This window comes from Gambusia affinis, linkage group LG17 (assembly GCF_019740435.1).
Source record: "Gambusia affinis linkage group LG17, SWU_Gaff_1.0, whole genome shotgun sequence".
In the NCBI taxonomy this organism is placed as follows: Eukaryota; Metazoa; Chordata; class Actinopteri; order Cyprinodontiformes; family Poeciliidae; genus Gambusia; species Gambusia affinis.
In genome coordinates this window covers 16744231-16767830 of record NC_057884.1, presented here as the reverse complement: position 1 = coordinate 16767830, position 23600 = coordinate 16744231, and the positions used below count along the sequence as shown (strand labels likewise).

General features: G+C 36.3%; 1 protein-coding gene across 3 annotated transcripts in view; it reads right to left on the bottom strand.

Moving 5' to 3' along the window:
- mmp17a (matrix metallopeptidase 17a) overlaps positions 1-23600 on the bottom strand; it is a 140997-nt gene that overhangs the window by 116425 nt on the left and 972 nt on the right. The gene's annotated exons all lie outside the window — the stretch shown is intronic.

Below are 23600 nucleotides of genomic sequence, written 5' to 3'. Positions count from 1 at the left end.
AGCATCATAAAGAGCTAGAAAGAAAGCAGACAGGGGAGAGGTAAAGCTGTGGAAACCTTTTAAGCAAGGTTAGTTTATAAAACAACATTAAACATCTCACAGAGAACTGTTCCATCAATCATCTAAAAATAAAAAGCAAAAGCATGACACAACTGAAAGCCTAGTTAGACAAGACCATCCTCCTAAAACAGCAAATAAGCCAATTTCCAGGCATCTGCAGTAGACAGTCACTGCTCAGGTGGGACAGTCTGGTGACAGGTCAGACAATATTTGTGCACTCACAAATCTGGCTTTTGTTGAAAGAAAGACATAAGCCTGGTTGCCACAAGTCATGACGGAGCCCTCTGGTTAAATAAGAGGAGAGCAAAACAATTTGTCCTGCAAGCAATATTCCACATGTGGCACACAGACACCCAGTGCTTAAGGCGGTGCAGAGAAGCTGTAACAGCCTAGAAAATGGGGTTGTGGTTCACCTTCCAACAGGACAAAAGCCATAAAAACTCTGCCTAGTCTGTAATGTAATGGTTGAGAACATAGCCCATTTATGTGACAAAATTCAGTGTTTCAGAAAAGGACAAAGAGGGAGCGAATATGAATGCTGATGTTGTCACACAGCCCAAAGCAAGGCACTGAAATAATTCTGACGTTTCAGATCACATTTATCCATGGTCAATCATATGTCACTTCCTTCCTTTGGCATGCTTTTTCAGTTTGATTTACCAGTCTGTTTGCGTTCCCTCTGTAGGTGAACGTCCAAGAAAACAGAAACCCATGTTTTCATGTACACAACAGTCTGACTTTATGATCTGCACTAGAGTTTAAATGAGGGTGTTTGGACACTTTGTCCTCAAAACCTTAGCCAATCCAAGGATAGGCTAAGACAAATTTAATAAATGTACCATGAAATACGTACCTTAAAGTTTTGAGTTGTAGTAAACTGACAAAGGTGGAAAAGTTCCCAGGGCATGGAACACAGCAGGGAGTGGGTTTGTGTTTTAAATGGCTTTAATGCAATGACATAAGGTTGAAATTTAGAGTTCATCAAATGTTCAAGCAGAAGAAGGATTTTAATTAACTCAATCGCCTTCTGCTTCATGTGAGTTGGAGATGTGTCCTTGAGAAAAAAAGTTCTGAAATTCATTGTTCTGAAATTGTAAAAATGTTCAGTCTATCTCATTCTCTTTTTTTGTGAAAATAGCAGTATTTTGTTTCTGAAAAACAATACCTTATTTTATCAACCATAAGGAATGCAATGAAAATACACACTCTTTTTATGTTATGTAATAATTTAGAAACATTTTCCAAAATATGGGATAGTTGTGTTTGAAGATCTTTATAATATTTATGACTATAAAATGTGAACTTAAAGGGAGAAAAGTAAAGCTTTTTCTTAATAAAAATGAAAAATAGAAGGTAAACCCATTTGATTTCAGTACTTGTGTACAGTAAATCGAACATAAATACATAAAAATTTGACGTTGGTTATACAAGACAAAGGTGCCAATGTTCTATTCAGCTTTACTAAAACAATCCTTCAGAGTGGAGCAATGTACTGCAGCATATTCAAGTGCAACTTTATCTTATAGATCATTCTGAAGAAAAAGCCTCCTGAGGCATCATGAATAATTAAAACCCCTCATAGGTGCCCATACAATAAAGAAGCTGTGCTACAGTTTTGGCTTGCACTGATGCTGTTAGTTAGGGGTAAATAAGGATGCCATTCCCTTAAGACTTCCTGGATATTTGACCATCTGTAGTGAACTACCCAGATGGGTGTCCTTTTCTTGGAGGAAAAGGTAATAGTGCTTGTAAATTACCACCGCAACTGAGTAAACGAGTGGAAATGGCCAACAATGAAGGACTTCTAACCCATTACCATATGCTCTGGTGTTCAAATGAGAAGTTGATAAAAATAAAAATAAATACAACACGGATACTCAGAGATGAGGACATTTTACACAGCTTCTGCATGAGAACAAAGATGATTGGCCTAGAAGTTGACAAAAACATGATGGATGCTGCCATGCATGCAAGGAAAAAATGTGGTGTGGGTTCTACTAATCTTTGTGGCACGTAAAGTGTTTTTTGATGCGATTATGGTTGTAATTAATGCCTCCTTTCTGTTGGCTGTACATCCAAAAACTGAAAACCTTCACATTAAGACTCCCCCACATGAATTTCTATTCTAGGCAAGTCAAACTAAGATAAATTAACCGCAAAATTCTACTGATTTAACACTATTCTAAATAAAGTGGTAGTATTTTAAAAAGCTGCCTTTTGAGAACCAAAATGGTAGACTTGTCTTAACCGTCACCCCTGGAAAATACAATGGAAAAAGGACACGCTAGCGTTCTGCTGCATGTTAAGGGGTTAAAGCCCTTTTAACTTTAGAGATGGAGATTAGACTTGGACTAACCTGTGATTAAAGAGACTCAAAAAGGGGATCTGGAGAAGCACAGCTACAAGCTGCACTCTTTCTGTAAGATTTTTAACTACAGCTTCTTTGTTTCTATTATTCATTAGCAATTAAAGCCACCAAAATTTAAAACTGGCTCTGGGCAGATAGAATGGCAGGGAGAAAAATTACCCTACATTAAGTTTTTAAATGCAGAAGTGTTGTATTTCTTAGAGCACTTTGTATGAGTATCCACACTCCTTGAACATTCCCACTTTTTTTGTCCTGTTATAATCACAAACTTAACTTTATTCTGGCAGCATCATTCTGTGGGAGTATTAGACTATAGCAGGGTCAGACAAGCTGATCGGAGCTGATGATTAAGATTCAAAACACTTTTCAGTGAGGCAAAGGTTTATTTTCTAGCAGATCTACAACACTAAATATTTAGCCAGAGCTAAAGTGCAAAATTTAGACCAAAGAATGGCCTAGTCAAAGGTCAGACTAATGTAAATTGAGAATGTGTGACAAAAAAGTGCTGCTGACAGACTTCTATGCATCCAGTTGCACTAAGATTGAGGTATTTTGTAAAACAAAAGGAATTCTACAGAGTTCTCTAGGAAACTGTCGACAAGACTCAAATTAAAGGCCACACCTTTTCAGTTTTTATGTTTTAAAGCAAAAAGCAAAGCTAAATCATCCTCCTGTCACTCCAGAATTATGTTTTGCTATTTGGTCTAAAATGTCAAGAAAATACTTTGAGGCTTGTCGTTGTGATGGGACAAAATGTGAAACAAGTTTAAGGGACATCATTTTATTTGCAGTTCACTACATTGTGACTGAAAGCATGTCATTTTTCTTTAACCAGGAATAATTTCTTGTTCTCCACTGGTGTGACAAACACACAGGATTTCAGGTGACTTTTGAATTAACATATTCCTCTTTCATAATGCAGCTCAAGTCTACCACTCATAAAACTCACCCAGGTGGAGTTTGATGCAACATTTAAGGAGTCCAGGTTGCTAAGAAACACCCTCACCATCCCAAGGCCATATGAAATCTTGTTTTTCATCATTACAACTTAACAATTAAAACAAAAAATGTTCTAATAAGTTTACAAAAGCTTATCTGTTGGAGTGGGCTACCTACATCACCCTGGAGTGGCTCACTCGGGAAGGCAGCAAACACTATTTCCACACCACTGTACAATACATACATTCCAAGCAGTTATGTTCATTTTATCAAATTGGTTAAAAAGATTTCTCTCAAACAAAATCAAGTGAATTGCATCGAGTCACTGACATACAGATGACAGAAGACTGCTGCTTGCAATGTGCTGTTGACTTTGCAGCAGTCCCTCATTCTGAGGATGCATGTAGCAACAGCGGAAAGGAAAACTATTCCTCATTAACAAGATAAAAGCAACATTACCTGGCTCAACATGAGTGACCATCTGCCATAACTGACTAGACAGTTGAGAAGACAGACTAAACACACAAAAACTCAGAAGCTCTAATCCAGGAGTATTTTACATGTTGAAGAAAAGTAACATATCAAAAGCAGTTTTAGCCCTTGTAGTAGGTGCAACTAGGAGAGAAACACACCTAAGAAGATAAACTATTAGCTCGTCTTTACTTCTGTAGGATGAAAGAGAGCCCAAACAGTTAGTCACAGTAAGAGCACAGCCAGTGGTTATGTCTAAGTGAGACAAAGCTAATCGCTAGGTAACAGTGCCAAGTGTATCATCTATAGGATGAGAATATTAAAACTGTTGGCAACAGTAGCCCAGCCAAAGCACCTTTCCAGGGAGGTGTTTCTGTAGGAATAAATTGGCCTGAGATTAACCAATAATTCTGACTTGAAGATGGTTGCTACTTCTCTTCCACCACTCAGTATTCTGAGGAATGTGAAAATGCAAATAATTAGGAGCTGACTGATTTTCACAAACAAAATCCCCTCACTGCAGCCAGGTTTCTGCGAGAACAAATCACATTTTTGGTTAATGACTTGATTTGTAATAACCAAAGTCTTTGAAGAGATGGATGTTATTTTCAATAAACCACGTTTTAATTGCTTTTTTTTTTTCCTGCGCAGTCAGAGTCATATTTGTCTTAATGAGGGTTTCATGTTTTGCTCCATTTAGAGTCTTTTTTTTTGTTGTTGTTTTGACTTTGGCTGTGTGTAAAACACTGTGTCTATGGGGAAACGGTTGGATGTCCGGTACAGAAGATGTAAAGTGGTGGGCTAAACTTTGACTGCTGTCTGTTGTGGATCCAGGTGCTTTGTTAGTTGGACTGAACTAAGCTCTTTTGTATGAACTGAAAAACCTGTAATTGTAAGTAAATAATAATAATTTAGAAAACTTGCATTGAATCAGCTTTTTGCTGTCAGTTGGACTTGCACAGATTCATTAATGCAAACAAAAAAGAAGAAACATTAAATTCTACCTGACGATAATCTCAAACAACTTGACACTTATTGGTTTCATGCTTTCAGATATATTCCACTTCCTATTTTTGAGTTACAGCTGTGACTTAACATTAATGGAACAATCAGGCTGCAAGTAAAGAGAGAGAAACAACATTTCTATGCTGCTCGCGAGACTGCAGCTCTGTGCCTTTTTTTTTTTTTTTTTACCATTTATCCATCATCTTAGCGTCCCTGATGTGTTTCTGATTAAAAAAAAATAAATTTAACTTTGTTTTTCTTTTAAACAACTGTTGAGTCTCAAGGTCCCAAAAGAGAAAATTAGAAAAAAAAAAAAATTCTGGCCTTTTCTGTCATTTGTGATAAGCGATCCTGAAGCCAAGAAAGACTTTTTTTATGGAAATGCAATTATGCAGACTTCAGATCGTTTGGCTTTTTCTAACTGCTTGTATAGTGAGTTTTTTGACTGCTGTTTTATATGATCCATTAACATTCTCATTGAAGGACAATTAAAAAGCTCCGCTATACAATATCACTGGTGATGCACTCTTTTCGGTGTATTTTTCATACTTCTATCTACGGTTTATTTGTGCAGATCCTTGATAGACAATCCTCAATTTTTCCCAGGTGTGGAACCTGGCACTCAAGACAGTTCCCTTTATGTTCAACATTCCTAAAGTGCCCAACAAATCTCAGCTGTACTGTCATACGCCATTAGGTGTTCAAAACATCGCCTGTCTTCCACAATTTCTCTTTTGATATGCTGCTTCAAAGGACCCTGGTGATACGCTTTGAGTGGGCACTGGGGTCTCAGTCTGCCTTCTTATAAAAAGTGTTGTCTGAGCCAGACAGGCAGCAAGACTGTTGTGGCTGTTACGCAAGGTAAACACAAAGATTGTCTCCATTTGAAAGGTTTTGTTGGATCTTCTGTCAGCTATTCACATACTTCTTCGCCCCTGAAGCTGACTAATTTTGAACATTAAGTTTTCTGATCTGAATTTCCTACATTTGGCATTTTAAAGTTGTATAATCATGCAAAGACTCAAAAAAGGAAGAAGAGAAGAAAAAACACTGGGGTCTTCCTGTAGTAATGGTTCAAACTTATTAGAATGTTTTTTTTTTTTACTTCTCTAGTTGATGTGTAGCTTATTTAGTTAGTTAGTTAGTTAGTTAGTTTTATTTTACTTGTGGTTTTAACTGCAAGTTAAAAAAAATATATGCTATTGAATCATTTACAAAAAAGAAAAGAAAAATGCCTTTTTTGACATGGTTTTAGACCAGAATAAAGAGAAGATAATGGAAGAGATCCCAGAGTGTCTTTAGGTTAGTTCTTAATTTTGCACAGCTAATTCTGAGGCCCCCAAAATGTGTTGGATTCCAGAGGGAATGGCTGTAAACTCACAAATGAATTATTCAATTATTGGAAAAAAAGATTCAAGGATGTTTGCCCAATTAAGGCATCATCTGGGTTATTTGTGTGTGAAGATGTGTGTGTATACATATAAAAGGCAGCTACTTTATTGATAAAATGCGAATCTCTTGTTCGTTCAATTTTTAATTCTTTGTTCTGCCAAAAAAACTAAAAGCTTGAAGTGCCTTGCAAAAATATTGACACCCCTAGAATGTTACTTTATTTCGCTGTTCCACAATCGACGTCAAGGTGAAAAAAACAGCACGAAAAAGTACAAGAAGAATAATATTCATTCATTGAAATTTTGAATTTTAATGTTGTGCATGCAGAGCTTCAGCATCCCGACGTTATTATCAGAAGACAAATGGATCTAAATTCTTTAAATACATTTGGTTGATATTTATTTATGCTAGGCATAAAACTGTGAGCATAAATATACGCTCTTTTATTGTTTGAACAAAACTTTTAGCTCTTTCTTCTGAAGAACAAACTGGCTGGAACACCTTACTCGATTCATCACAGCCTCACTGAAAAACATGGGAGGTGTTCTAGATTTACGTCTCCATTCTGGTAAACAGATCATCACAGATGGCAAAGCTAACCATCAGCTAATAATCATTGCCAAACCAAAATGCATTTTAATGTCTAGATATGAACAGTTATTGCCTTCATTAATTTATGACACTGGAATGGGTCATACCCAGAAATTTCTCTGGCTTAATTATAGAGGCTATTCCTGGTCCAAAATGGTGCTCCAGGCCTGTTGAGTGCCACCCAAAACATGAGCACATCACTATAGAAACAGCCTCATTGTGCTGACTGCACATTTAATTCAGAATTTATTTTAAGATTCTGTATATTGTGTTTACAACCCTAAATGGGAAGGCCACTTTACATATTACTTGTCTTAGGCTATGGGCTCAGGAAACATAAAAAAAAAGAAGATAAAAACATTCTGAAATTATTTCTTATGGTTTCATGTGTTTATGTACCAACACTCAAGCATTTTAGCAGGGATACATAAACTTTTTATGTCCACTTTACTTCATCTCCCACCCTGTTTTAATTTGTTTCTGTGGTGGTGCCAAACAACTCTTATAAAATCTGACACTATAACAATCTCTGATAAAACCCAACCAACTCAAAATGTTCTGCTTGTGTGCCAGGTATTAGTTATTGAGGACACCAAACCATATTTTGTTACTGTTGACACTGAGGAAGGTAAAAGAAATTACTTATAGCTGGCGGTTGTCAAAGTGAAATGTCTCCCAGACAGATTCAAATTGATGGAAGACTGTCAAGTATACAACTACAAAGGTATAAAATGGCAAAGGATCCAACCCTACATCAAGATGCAAATATAAAGGAGACAGCTCTGCGGTTGCCCTTCCCATGACTATGGGATCAGCTGCTTCTTGACATCAAATATACGGCTTCCTTTGTAAATTTAAGTAAGCGTAAATATGTTTTAGTTTATATCTGTTCATTCTATTTGTTACTTATTGGAATAAGTTTTAAAAAGTTATATGGTCAGTTTTAAGCTATTTCCTAAATACTTCCGTGAACCTTTAACAAAGTTTTCAAACACTTATTTCTCAGTGCGTGAGAAATAAGTGTTTGAGTGAGTTTCTTAAAGAAACAACAGAGACAATTATTTTAAGGAAATTAAGTGTATACAAGTACTATATTGCATTTTTACTTCAAATCCATACTTTATTTCTGTGGTAGCAAATAAATGTGTATAACAAGAAGAGTGTCTGAAATTGAACCCACCCCGAATCTCCAATTCTGTGCAAAAATCCTCTTTTTTTTTTTTTAAAGCCGTTTTCTCTTGAGGCTCCTTTTATTACCTTTTCTGAAATGGAGAGCATGGTGGCCCCAGACTGGCATGTGATGCTCCTGAAAAGATAAATGTGCCCTTTAGAAGGGTCAGAACTTCAAAATGTCATTTCTTAGATTTACTGAGGTATAGCCCACTAGCAGTCTTTAAGAATCCTCTATGAGACGTTGTCCCTCGTAAATCTTGGGGAGAATGTTCTCTGTTCTTTCTGTGAGACACAAATGAGTAGGAAGAGTGTGATTGCTGTATTTTAAAACACTTGCTCATTTCTCCCTTTCCTTTAAGGTCAAAAGATTCGATACTGACAAAAGTGCTACAATACACACAGAAACTATAAAAAGGTTGGAATATCATGCAAGTGGAATATCTCTGCATCCCCTGAAAAGTGGATGTCAGTTTTCAAAACTTCACGCATTTTCTTGAAATTTCTTTAGTACTGAATTGTTCGGCTCCAGTTGGATCACTATTGATTTGAAGACGGTTACAGGAAGAACAATAGCTGTCTGTTAGTAGTAATCTTTAGATTTATACTACGAAACTGTTGTTCTTGACTGCAGTATCTTAATTGCTTTGAATGTTTATAACCATTTTGAAGGACAACAAAGGTAAAACATACAAGATATCCAAATATCCAATATCCAAGTTCATAAATTTAGAATCCCTCAGATAACACATGAGGATTATAAAATGTATGCTTTCTTCTGGAAAAATTGCTTCAGTAAATATTTTTTTTTTCTTCTCCTAATATACTTTCTGTACTCAACCACTATGTTTATTGTTGTCATTTAAGTGAGCAGACATTAAGGTTATTTAGTCATTAATCCTTTTTAAAACATACTTATTTAATAGCAAAATGTGCACCACCATTCAGGGAAAGATTAGTAATTTACAATAGACATACTGCAAGGCACCCTGTTAAATCTTGTTTCATCAGAATGATTCAGTCAATTATAGTATTGCACAGCTTTTAAAAGCATCAGTAGGGCTTCCTTCCCAGTTGTTTAAAAGACAGTTAGCTTGATTGCTCCCTTGTCTTTGGTAGTAGAAGTCCAGGAGGATTGGGAGGAGAGGTGATGCCTTAGCTGGGAAGATTTGTAATTTTGTGAATAAAGAAATTATTGTTGAGTACAGGTGGTTGTACTCCCTATTTGGGGTAGAGAATCTTTGAATACAGAGGAAGAGGGATCTGTATACCTGGTCTAGGCTGAGGTGAGCCAGCTGATTGATACAAAGCAGTGTGGTATATTAGACTTGTTTTTCCATCTTTGGTGCATAGATGGAAAAACATGGAAGAGCAGGAAGAGGGTGGACAGGCAGACTAGTGGGTTTCAGAATGATTAAGATGAAGAGCACTCAACATGGTTGAGGAGGAAGTCTGAGTGACAAAGGCATCGTTGGATATTCTCTGAGGAAAGAAGAGGGAGATTTTAGGAGCAAAAACCTTCTGGAACAACAAAGGTAGCAGCAGAAAAGCTTCAGTGTAAGCACTAGGGACAGCAGGATCTAAGACACGGAGAAAACAAGAGGTAAGTAACTCGCAGTAGAAAAATGAGGAGGAAAGAGCTGATTGTCACCATTTTGGAGAACAATCTGTCGATCATCTCTTTGCTCTGGTACTCCATTTGTACTGCCAGCCACACCCTGCTGCAGGAAGACCCATGACAGAACCACATCCACACAAAACCTGCACACAACCCAGCAGGCATGACACTTTATTCCTGCTAAACATTCATTTTGCAAAATGGAACTGCTTTTGAGTTCATCTAAATTAACGAGTGATAATATGAAGATCAGATTAGTTGCACAAGTTAATCTCATAAACAGTTAAAATCATACAAAACAAAAAAAATAAAAGGATGTTGGATGATTAAAAAATAAACAATAAGAAGCCATCTCAGACCAAACGAAAAGGTAACCTCAAAACAAAGTAAAAAACACTCCTAGAGGCTCCCAGGTGAAATAATTAAAAAAGGAGACAAAAGATGGGTTCAGCAGGGCTGGCTGATGGTTATCATAGGGAGAAGCTGCCTCAGGCTGTCCTACCTGGTTTTAAATTCCCTGCTCATCCAATCAGCTCTAGAAGAACAGCTGATGAACACAGATCATTGATGACATGTGGGAATGTTTAACAGCGGAGAGGAATCAAAAGTATGGCAAATATTGTATTTGCCATACTTTTATTTTATAAGATAAAAGTTAGAAGTATTTTAAACAGGTGATAAATTTGCACAGGGAAATCACTTAAATATTAAAACTAACGAAAAAGAAATAAATTTGTAGACTACATATGAAGTAACTGGAAACCTTCAATGCTTAGAAAACATATTTTGTAACTGTGTGCAATTTCAAACTATAATCAAGGTTGGGTTTTTTAAAATCTTACTTTTGGACAGGTTGATTCAGCACCTATCAGCACAGAACTTGTACCATTGTGGATAAAGACCCTTTAAAGATTCTTTTCAGCCTCATTCAAAATCTTCATAACATCTTTTGCTTTTGATCCGGAATTGATACTTTATGCACTTCAACATATTTATGTCTAGAACCCAGAACTGGTTTTCTTCCTGAGCACTATGCTAATTGAAAAATCCCCATAGTGTTTATTTGTCCACTTCTGGGCTTTCCCAAATTGGTTAAGGGTGTGATAAAGTTGCTGCATGTAAACTTATTTCTTTAAATAAAGCAGACAATTCAAATCAATAGGAACAAATGATACATGATGTAGATAATGAAGAATAAATACACAAACCTAAAATAAATAATCTGATCCCTATAATGCCTTGTACTCGCCATGTTACCATAGCTCCCTCTTTATTGCTGTGGTTGCACAGGAAGTCTGAACCAGTTCTTCACTCTGGTAATTACAAAAAACAGATAGGTCTTAAACACCCAGCATGTCACCAATACCTTTCTTGCATAGGCAGAGCATGGACTGCTTTTAATAGCAGCTAAACTTACACATGTTGTGGCACTTATAAAAAAACAAAAACAATAAAACACAAGATCATTAACCACACTAAACCATAAAAGCTGTCCGGTTTAAACATGGCAAAAGGTAGTTCAGATCTAAATTCACAACTGCAATAAAAACAAAATTGGGCTCAATGGCTTTGCCTCCAATTACAGTTTCTCTAATCAACTGGTTTACTGAAAAACTAAATCATAAGCACACCCTTTCTAAGATGTAATAAAACCTGTTGTGCTTACTATTTAAATGTTCCAATAAACACTAGACAGGCTCCAAAATGTGGGAATTTATTTATTTTGAAGCTTTAGTGAAGCACACTTAAAACCTGCTATTCAAATGCAAACCTATTCAAAAGAATGTCTTTATGACTCACAGCAAGCAACCTGTGCTTCAAGGGGGTTAACAATGTGGCAAGCCATGTCCTCATTCAGGCCTAATTCTAAAAAATATAGGATTCTTTAGAAATTGGAAAAGCATCCATTGTATTTTTCTGTTCCTCAGTTTAGCTGGATTAGCAGCTGGATTAGCATCTGGATCCCATGGCTCTAAAAAGTGTCTAAAATATCTAGGAGTTAATTCAAAATGTTTGGGTACAAATTCTCATGACCTTCAGGGTACAGTAGAGGAGAGAGAAGAGTGAAACCATTATCATCCCCAGGAAGACCCTGTATCCCCTGCCTTTCTGGTTTCTCACTTGGTAATGTTCCACCATCTCCTGCCTGTTTTCAATCCCTTTCTGTTTTTTATCCCAATGATCTTGACCTTCTATCCTACTTTTTTCTTAATCATTCTTCATTTCTCTCCCTGTGTGCGCGTGTGCGTGTTTGTGACTCAGGTCCCTTTACTACCTCACTCAACTGCCTGTCATTCCATCTCATTTGCCCTTCCTTGCCATGATGGTTTCCGTCTGCTCTCCCTTCATCTGTCCTTTCACATACAGTCAATCTCCTAAATTAATCCGGTTAATGGCCCCGGTCTTTGTGCAGCTGAGCAGTACAATCTCGTACTCAAAATGTCTTATAACCCAGTCTGGAAAATATTTCTTTTTGCCATCACACTCATATGTGAGCGTGCAAAAGAAAAACGTAGCATTGCAACTCTCTGCTCTGCACAAACTCTCCAGAGACACGCGAACACTTAGAAAAACACTAAATTCATTCAATGCCATTTCAAAGACCTAATGCTTCTTTTTATGAGCAGTTTCTTTGATTACACAACAAGCACCCCATGGGAAGGGAAGTCTGATTTATTCAGACAATGATTTGATTGGATGACCCTTTCATAGCACTTCATTAATTAGCAACTGGATATGAGTAAATGGCAGGGTGGGCCATTCCAGAAAGGACTTGTAGAGGATTCTGGCTTTTTCCTTAATTACCCCAGCAATCTGAGCATCTGAGAAGACACAAGGGGGATCAAAGAGCATCTCTAATAAAGTCCAGAGCTGGCACAACCCTTCTCCAACACTTGTCTTTTTTTCCAAATTTGACATTAAAGGCTTCTTCAGTTTGCAAGTGTATCTTTGGTTCTAGAGCAGTGCTTTATGATCAAAAGTTGGATTCTACTGTGTTTACCAAATGTAAAATGTTATTTCTTAATACTTCTGAAGCACCAAGCAAATAAAAACTATAGAAAATGTTTGGGTTCTACTCTATACTCTGTGTTTTCCTTTTGAATTCCCCAACTCCAGAATATGACAGCGAACATAAACGCTGCAGTTCACTCCTCCTCAGGTGGGGCAACGGTGGCAGTTGTCTTGCTGCCTCGGGCCGTTAAGAGGCTAAAGCAGTTTCTGCGCTCTTGGCACTGAAGGTCCCATGTGAAAAGAAGAAAAACATATTTATGAAAATAATTACAGTGCTGCAAACAGGAGATCAGTTTGCTCTGGGCTCTCCCTATACTGAGGAAAGTCTCACATTTTTAAATAAACAACATAAACACGTGACGTGTCCAGTTCTTTCAGTTCCTACAAAAGTTACAACAAAGTTAATGACAAAGCTTGGCAAAATGTCACCATGCAAGAGAGAGAACAATCTCATTAATGCTCAGACCGTTTCTTGAATTGGTTTATTCCTGCTTTTAGTACACTTTGTGGCTTGCCACCCATACAATCTAAGTGCACGTGTTTTTATTATTATGTATTGTAGAGTTGGCTCCTATTAGCTAGTTCAATCGAAACAGTATTAATTATATAAAAAGATATCTGAAAAGCTTGAGCTTTCTCTGCCGCAGGCTTCAATATCTATAAATTTTCTATTTTTTTCTTCTTCATTTTTCTTTGGGTCATTATCAAACTCTTTAGCCTTACTACTGGGATGAGCACCCTCAGGAAACCTGTCCAAGGAAAGAAAAAATAACAAAAACAAACATAAAATACTTTAGCGCCATATTATGCAGTCAGGTTAATACTATCTGACAGAGCAGAAACTCTGTAAAACAAAATTTACAGCAGCCTGCCTAGAGTAATAAAACTTCAGACATTGGTCTATCTTTGAGAATTGTAAAATTCAAGTGAATCTCCACTAGTGCCAGAGATCAGACAATCACAACCAACAAATTGAATATTTTCCAAGAAATCGCTGAATTACATTCATTGTGTGAATTGACATTTTATTAAACAGCATAGACAAGAAAAGTTATCTGGGATATGACCACAGCAGACAAACTGTCCCAGTAAATGACATGCTTTCATTCGTCTTATTTTAGTTGTGGCTTTGCCCATAAGCTCTGTGGCATCAGTACAGCAACATTCAAAGAACAAGTCAGATCACAGCTAAACATGCATCCACAGTACCGCTATGATCTAGGTCTAATGAGGCAGGGAACAGCTGCTAACACATGGGTTTCTTAATAATAGATGCAACAGGCCAACCACTCTGCCAGTATCCTGACATGACTGGTCATGGCTGGAATGATGCTGAGGTGCAACCATAGCTACAAGATACATCTCCATAAAGTAAATGGATGTTCGGTCTGATGTGTAAAAAGCTGCCATCAACATATGCCTTAACAGCACCTTGAGAGCAGACCAGCTTGCTTTTACACATAATGTTTTATCATTTAAAGCTTTAATCCCCCTAAGAATGGTAGCTTGATCACTGGAAAATAAGTAAGCTAATGATTGCATCTGTGCATAAAACTCTAAGGAATTTCTCATTTATCCTATTCCCTGGTGAGGGTTGTGCATGCAGAACATGTTTTCAATACATTCCACTGATCTAGTTCCTGTGATTAAGTCTGAGCACTAAGCACTGATGTTTTATGAGATGAGTGTACAAAGAAAACACCTCACTGTGACAAGACCCTAAAGTAGGTTGTGCCAGTTATTAACCCACTCTGTAAAAAAATTCTTTTGGTGTAATTAACTTGTTTTTGGTCCATGTGTTACAGATATTTCTGTTAAGAAAAAACAAAAAGAACAAAGACATTAGAAGTTTAGTCTAAATGTGTTATTTCTTTCTGTGTCTCTAGGGAAGAGCTGTCAAAATGTTGCCAAGCTTAACAATATCAAACCGACTGTGCTTTTCAAATTCTCATTTTATGCACTAATTAATCTACTAGTTTTCCAGGCAAATACAGTCATTAGCAGAAGCAAGATGAAAAAGCACTACTGTACATCTGGAGAAGAAAATCACGTACTGGAAACCCACGTGCTCGTATCTCTTGAGGAGTATTTTTGAATTAAATAGTCCTGCAATCTACAACTGTTGAGAGAAGCAAATGGACAATTTCATAAGGTTATGTGGAGGTGCTTAATCTGTGCAAACTTGTAGTTTCTTCCCTTTCTGAAATTAAGCAGAATGCCAGATCTGCTGCTAAGGTCTCTGTTTTAAGCAAATATCTCTGCTTTAACAGTTTGTGCACTTATGAGAAGGCATGTATTAATGATAGGCATGTAAAATACAGCTAAAATACATTCCTTTGCATTCTGAAAGATCAAAGTTAAAATAATAGTGTTTAACCTTTGACAGAGTTTTAATTTAGTGTCATTTTCAAATTATTTAAAGGTAATATTGCTTGGATATTAATGTATGAATGAAATGCCTCCTAACACTCCTGAACAGGGGACGTTTCTAAATACCGCTAAATGGGAGCCAGTGATGATCTTGGGGTGTCACACCAAAATAAAACCCCAGGGAAGAAGCAGAGCTGGAATACAACAACATAACATATTTACTTGGCTCAGTCCACAATTCTTGATTCCACAAGACATGCTTATATCACGCCTCTGCTCCCTAATGGTTGCTGCAGTTAATCACATCAACAGCAAACATACTTGGGATTGAGCATGAGCATGCTCCAGTGTCTATCTAATCAACTCTTAGATTGTTTGACATTTATGACCTAGTGGCATCTGGTAAAAAAAAAAAAAAAAAAAAAAAAAAAAATGTTGGTGGGGCTGATGTGCCAATAGATTTTCCTTACTATTTCAGTGTAAGAATTCAAATGAACAATAAAAAAAAAATGACTACACTCCCAAAATAATAGAACATTCTTCATACAGCAAAATAGCATAAGGGTCTGAATTATTTAAAAGTAAAAAGTATGTTCAGTAACTTATAAACTATGAAGAATTTCATTATTAAAATAGTGTCAACAATTGTGAAAAACACCAAACTAATGTATGATCAACTGCCTGCAAGTAAGTCTGAAGAAATAAGAAAATCAACTAAGGACATGGCCTTCATAACTAAATAATAATAATTAAAAAAAAACTGGTATAAAATGAAATACATGCTGATAACATAAAATTGTCCCTGAAATCATGACTTAACCAGGTTCTGCTAGCCGTCACTATGGCCACTGAAACCCATCTTGAACATACACAGGCGAGAAGAGCTTTCTTTGGGCAAGGCTTCTTTTCTTTTAAATGTTTATGATCACAATATGTTTCTTTGTACGAGAAAAAAGCAAAAGCAGAGTGTTTTGAGTATTTTGTTAAAGTGTGCTTTGAGAGTTACCACAGAGTTTTACTATGATCTTCAAATGAGTTTTTAACAATGATACACAGCTTACATATTAAATTTGCTCAAAAACAATTTGACTTCTATCACATTTATTTCATTTCTTTTACTTTCTGTATCCAGTGTGTAAGGTATTCTTATCTACAGAAAGTCTATTTTGTAAAAAAAGCTAAAACTTTTGGTGCGTTTCAAAAGCCAGCCGAAGAAAACTGTTGCTTCTTTTAAGAAGGCATCAATCAATGATACCTCAAAAGTCAATAAATCTAAGTTAGCAAAGAAACCATTTGAAGCGGGAAACACAAGTCCATCAATATGTACAACTTTACAACCATCCGTTGAGAATGATATGTGGTAGAGTATCACTTAAAAGTGCCTATTTCTGGATGGAAAGAAAAAATATGAACAAAATCTGTAATTTCTTTGAAAACAAAAAAGGTTGCAATGTATTGACCCACCTTAGTCAATACTTTGCCACCTGTTGCTGCAATTCCAGTATTTTGCTCTGTGACTTTACCAACTTTGCACATCTACAGGCTAGAATTTTAACCTAGTATTTTAGCCCTATCTGTTTTTCTAGCAACTCTGAGCAGCTTTTCAGTCTTTATGAAGAAACAGCATCCCCACAGCATTGTCCCACCACCACTGAGAGGGTGTGTCTCATGTCATGATATAATTAAAGAATTAATATCCTGTTGCTTAGCATCTCTTGTATTATCCCATAATGTTTTTGCTGCTGTAAATTGTGCTTTATTTTTCCAGTCAGTCACTCATCCACATATTTGAAATGTTTTATAAAATGAAGACTGAAGTTTTACCCAAAAAGCATCCATTTAAACTAAATTTGTAACTGCAGTCTCTTAACTGTTTTATAACCATGAAGTCAGCACATTAAGGATTTGGGAATATTTTTTCCCTAGCCACTTAAAGTATCATTGCACAATCAAAAACTATAGTAATGCTGAAAGTGGAAGTTGTCTTAGGAAAAACACACTCATTTCACTTTTTTTATACAATGTAACCATAGAATCTAAATATCCTCAGGTTGCCCAAATAGCTGATGAAATCTTAAAAATATCACTTGCCACCAGGATGGTTAGAGATAAGGGCTGAAATCTGCAGTTTCATTGTTTGTTTTTTTGGTCATGTCACACAACAAACATGCTTGCATTATAGTGTAATCTAATGGTTTTGGTGAACATCCTTACATATGTAGCAAGACTGAAAGCTGCATAGTCAAGTTTAAACTAGAGAAGAATAATAGCTAGGCCTAAATCACTAACACAGGTGCTCTGAAAGCTGAACAGCATGGCTGCTGGCTAAACACACACACACACACACACACACACACACACACTCTGCCGAGACTGAGCATGTGGCTTGAGAGGAGATATTACCAGCTTTTCTCTATGAAATATTCAAGTTTGGGGTGTGCTGTGGTGGCGCAGGGGGTTAGCTCGCTTCACGTTTGGAGGCCTTAGTCCTCGACTCAGAAGTCGCGGGTTCAACTCCTGTTCCTGACGACCTTTGCCGCATGTCTTCCCCCCTATCTTCACTTTCCTTCCTGTCTGCCTACTGTCACAAAATATGAGCCACTAGCGCCGCAAAAACTCTTCGGAGAAAAAAAAAAAAAAAGAAATATTCAAGTTTGACTGATAAAAACCAGTCAAAATAAGATGCTTTATCTTCATTCCAATTCAAAAAAACTTTATTAATCCCAAATGGAAATTAAATTGTTCTCTACAGCATTGTCTAGTTCAAAGTTCTTTTTTTTAATTATTTTTGTTGGTCTGATATATAATCAAATGTGGCTTGACAAAATGTGAAATAATTAAAGGGGTTTGAATACTTAACAAAGGCACTAGAATACAAGTTTCATGTTGATTGGAGGAAGAAAGGCTACATTTTTAAAAATTATATTAGTCTTTTCATTCCTGTGAGCACGTGTAAGCAGTCCATCAGCCATCAATGAGGTTATTGAGCTCAAATTACAATTGATCCTTTCAAAAAAATGACTGCAGGACATCTGGGAGAATAGGGACATTTTATTTTTCCAGCTCAAGGAGAGCTGCTCTAATGTGGTATAATAAAGCAGGACTCATGCTCTGTCAAGTGAGCCCCTCCTCAATTAAAATTAATCTTAAACGTCAATAGAGTGAGGGGAAAAGGATTAAGGGTAAAAAAAAAAAAAAAAAAAAAAAAAAAAGACCTGACTGCGGATTTTCTTTTCCTCAGCTTGTATAGGTTGAGCTGGTTGCAGGCTGTGCCTGCATGAATCTGTGTTTTTCTGACCAGATAAGAGCCACTGTAAAAACAGCGATTCACTGGTCGTATGTATATGCAAAGACATTCCAAGGTTTAGCTTTGTAAAGATGTATTTATCCTTGAAACCAAGGAAATTATCCCTACCATTATCTTTACCCTTGCTATGCAGACACAAAATGGTTTCAAGGATTTAAAATAATTATAATAAGTTGTAATTCATAGTACGAGTTATATTGTGTCTTTAAAATTCAAATTTCAAATCTTTTTTTTTTTTTTTCCCCCCATACTTAAGCTCATCCAGCTTAGGAGATTTACATTGATAAACACAGAAAGGTTGGACCATCTACAGAAAGAGAACATTAAAGCTAGAACGGAATGAAAAGTGATTCAGTCTGCAACTCACATTGATTAAATCAATAATTCATTTCCAGTTGGGAATAAAAGGCATTATTTCAACAAAACATACAGCTGGTAGTTTTATGTTCAACTGATTGTTTGGGAATAAGGTTGAAGTGTCTCAGTAAATCTGAATAAGAAATTTCAGAAAAACCTGTTCAAAAAAGTGAAATGTACAAATGACTATATGTCATTTAGGTTCATTATACACAGGGTGAAATATTTCAACCAATTTTTCTGCTATTTTAATGCATATGGCATAAAAGCAATGAATCCTGAAATGAAGTTTCTTTGAAAATTAGAATGATACACAAGGCCATTAAGAAGGTAGAGAAATGTCAACTTGCTGTATGTACATGTACTGTATGGTATATGCATTCAACACAAGGCTGGGGCTCTTTTCGCATGAATTACCGCATCAGCCTGTGGCACTGAGGAGGAGTTATGGTATGAAAGGTTCCTTCGATCATGGCCCTCAGCCCACCTGTATTGTTGTGCGTGGTATTTCTCATCTTCTTGACAATACCTCAGATTCTTTATGGGGTGTAGGCAAGGAAAGATTTCTGGCCAATCATGCTCAGAACGAAGATCATTGAAGCAGCTATTGATACTTCTGCTAGTGTTGTCAGATGGTCAATCATCCAGGAAAATAAACACCCTATCTTCATTAAACTTGTTAGCAGAGAGAAGCATGAAGTACTTCAAACTTTCCTGGGAGATGGCTGCAGTGATTTTGACGCGCAGTGGACCAACACCAGCAGATGACACGGTACACCACATTATTACTGACTTAGGAAAAAACACACTGGTTGGTTTAAAAAAGTATTCAGAAATTCACCTTGATCTCAAAGATGGACTTTAAACTACCGAGCAACAGTCTAATTTGTTTTCCCCCAGGCTCATGTTAAACACCTTTCATTTTGGCCTTTTTTTTTTTTTTTTGGAAAAGTCTTAATTACAACCAATTGCATTTTGTCAAATAAATTGGTCAAAAGAAAAAAAGATTTTAAATTTTATTCAGTAACATATTGTTTCAAAATAGGGCCAAAGAAATCAGTGCATTAAGCGACACTTACTTTCCAACACGCAATACTCATTTGTTCAAATTATGACATTTAAAGTGCAAATATAAGATATGCAAGATGAAATTTGAATTACTGTATTTTTTTCCACAGCCAAAACAGATTTACAGTCTCACTTTTCTAAGAAGGAAAACTATAATCTGTGGTTCTCATAGATTTTATGGGGAGCTTTCCTTTATCCTTCTTCACATTCAGAGTTGTGCAACATGATAGAAACTCAGTCTTTGGGATGTGAATTTCTTAATCAGGTATTGTATGAATGAATAGTGGATTATATTTTAAGTCAAGCTATGTCCCATTCCCACAGTGCCAAATCCTGCTGTTTTCTGAAATTTCACATGCTTGAGGTAGACTATAGTTTCTGTTCTAGTGACGCAGTATCCACGGTAACAACTGATGGGAGAAATTTATGCTCTGACGAAGCAGACAAAAAAAAAAAAAAAAGAAAAAAAGGAAAATTACACGAGGTAGAAGAATGTACAGACCACAGTTTTGTGGCAAATATCCAATATCTGATTTAGGTCTCATTTTTATAAACTACAATCAATAACTTTGAGAATTTTGTTTTTGAAAAGTTCCTGGGAGAATAGAATTTGTATTTGGCTTCATATTTAAAACATCATGTTTTCTAAAACAAACAGCACAGTCTATTAGATGTCTCTCTCAAACCTATAAATAATATCCTCCAGGATCCTGTTTCTTCTTTTGAATTTTTAGTCACTCATAACCTGATTAAGTACCATCAACACAAAATACAGATAATTGTGATCTCCTAGTCAGTGTTAGGATTTCGATCTGGAGTGTATGATGAGGATCCAGCAATGGTCGGTATTAGAAAGAAACCATTACATGGACAGCCCATCATGAATTACAAAATAGACTAAGCAACAAGCAGTTAAAAGTGCTTTACATCTCAAATGTCAGGATCAAAATCATCTAAACTTATCACCATAAGATTCTGGAATAAAGATGAGAATTAATATAACAAATGAGCTTTTTAGTCTTGATTTATAGGAACTCAGCTACTCTCTGAACTGAAATAGTATGCTCAAGCTCTTTGTTACAGAAACTAAACTTCTTCCTTCTGTCATACGAGTCCAGTAGCTCCCATTGGATTGGAGACTTTACTATGAGCTGACCTCTTGAACTCCATTCATCTTCTTACACTCTTCAAGCCCTCTGGACTCTGTCAAGGTTCATAGGAACTTCCACTCTACTTTATGCTTTGTCTAAGATGCTTGTATGAAGGTCAGACTTTTGGTTCTAGCATGTTTTTCCAAACCTCAGGCATAAGGTTAGGTTTTAACTCAAGTATTCTTCTGCCTCTTCTGTAGCAATCTGCTTTCTCCAATCAGTCATCTCTGGCTGTGACTTTTGGGAACATGGGCTTATCAGAAGAGAAGTGACCTGTTCACTCCTTATCAGAGCCTTTTTTTCCTTTTTAAGTTTATCTTTCCCTTTGAAAACTTTCTGTTAAAAAGGGAGAAGAAATTACATTATTATCTCATTCTTTATGTATAGCTTTATATCTCTGCTCCTTCTTCCAAAGGAAAATAGATACACGTATCGTTCATGAAGAATGCATAAAGTTTGGGGGCAGTGAAAGCAAAATGTATGCAGTATACATGAAGTTTGGGGAATGTCAAGGAAACTCATGCAAATACACCACAATTTGGCATTTTTGCTCCTGACTGACTCTCGCAACACTGTTACTCATTTACATCACCGGCTGCACGTCCTCGCTGCAGCGCCACCACAAACTAGACAGTTGTATTGTTGAATGACCTGCTGTCCCGTTACTCATGGCTGATCCCTCCCTGCCGTCCCTCAGGGCGATTCAGTTTGCCAGCCTGATCGAGCCTGTGCAGTCATTCGGATCCAGCAGAAGCACCCAAACAAAGAAATATAAAACTTTAATCTGGAGTGAATTGTAAACTTGATACGAGTTTAGTTTAAAAAAAAAAAAAAAAAAGAATCTCTCACAGAACAGGGCACAATTGCCAGTCATCTCTTAAAGTTTTACTTTGGTGAAACTGGAACTTTTTATGTTCTGCCTCAGGTATTGGAATGGCTTGTCTTTGTCAGAGGCAAAAGTCCTCTCTGTCCTCCATTTGGTGGCTCAAAGTTTCTCTTACTCACCTATACTTGAATGATTTATCTAATTTAATTGACCATCATAATCTTTTTTGACGTTAGCTATACGTCACTTAACTTAACATGCACTAGCTGGCCGCAGAGTGTCGGCATTAGATCACTTGAAGCATTGCAGATCTGAGTTTTCCAGAATTATTTATGGGAAGCCTTAGAGCTCATAGACATTACTTGTCATTAATGTCTTTCAAGAGCTCCATGCAAATCTGTTTCAAGATGGATAAAAGAGTCCCAATTATGGCTCAGCAATAAAAACTAAAAATCATTACCACATACATTTTATTCAGTTAAAAAGTATGCTAAAACGTTGATTTAACAGTCAGCTTTGCCTTGTGATGGACTGGCAAAGCATACAGAGGCCTAAAGACTGCTGATGAGTCGGTGGGTGTAAAAGGATAGATGAAAAGAACCCAAGCTCCTGGCATACTACTGAGAGTATGAAAGATTTATATATTTCATACATTTTCACATATTTCTACTTTTATTGACTCAGACTTGGAAATGCGTAACAAAAATAAAATAAATAAAAATCGTATTGCAGTAGCATAGCACTGAAAAATTTGGAAAAACACAACTTTGAATTCAAATGAATCAGGCAAAAAAATAAAAAAATCCTACATTGACAATTCATTGTTGTCACATTGTCAGAGGTGAGAAAGAATTGGGAAACATAACTTAAAAAGAATAAATGTAGTTTAGATTTATTTCTTTGTTATTTATTGTATTTTTTCAACATGTCCAATAATTTTTAATTAGTAACACACAACTTCTTGTGCTGTAGGATCTGAATATTATGTGGCACATATCAACATTAGAAAAAAAAACAACCAAAAGAATAATAATAATAATTTAAAAAAAACACCAAGTAAGTTAATGAAAATGTTTGTTAATCATCAGAAATGTGGAATTGACTACAAAAAAAAAAAAAAAAAAAAAAAACAAAACAAAAAAAAACAGCTTCTAAACAGCCAGTCAGAGCAACTAAAATTGAAAATTAATCATTTCAAAACAAATGGAAACATGAAGCATACATTAAACAATGAACCAGGTTTATCTAACCATCCTTCATAAGTTGCAGCTCACTATGAGAAAATTGCAGCAGGGTTTCCATAACAACCTTTGGAGACACACCAGAAAAAGTTACTGAATGCTACATGAACTTTGACATCGTGTGTTTGGATCAGATAAGATCAAGATTTAGCTTTTCTGCAACACACACTCCAATTAGGTTTGGCATAAATATGCAGAAACGCAACTCATCCCGAGGACTAATTATGACAGAGCATCTATTATGCTGTGGGCCTGTATCTCTTCCAAAAGCCATGGTAACCTTGTTAAGAGTCCGTCACATCATAGACGCTTTGAAATAGCATATATTTCGAATTAAAATGTGATGGTCTTTCCCAGAAAACAGGATAACGATCCTAAACATGTAGCCAAATCAACACAAGAAGGGTCCAGTAGACACAAAATCAATCTTCTTCCATGACCATCACAGACTTAAATAGTATAGAAAACCAGTGAGCTGTGGAGCAGAGAGCAAAAGAACACACACAGGACAAGACGAACGATAAAAAAAATATTGTTTTCTGTGTGCTCAAGGCTTGCAAAACATTGAAGACCAAGATCTATTGTTTAAATATGTGTGTAGAAAGCGCTAATAGGAGTGCAGCAATATTTATGTTACTTATATGTTGTAACACT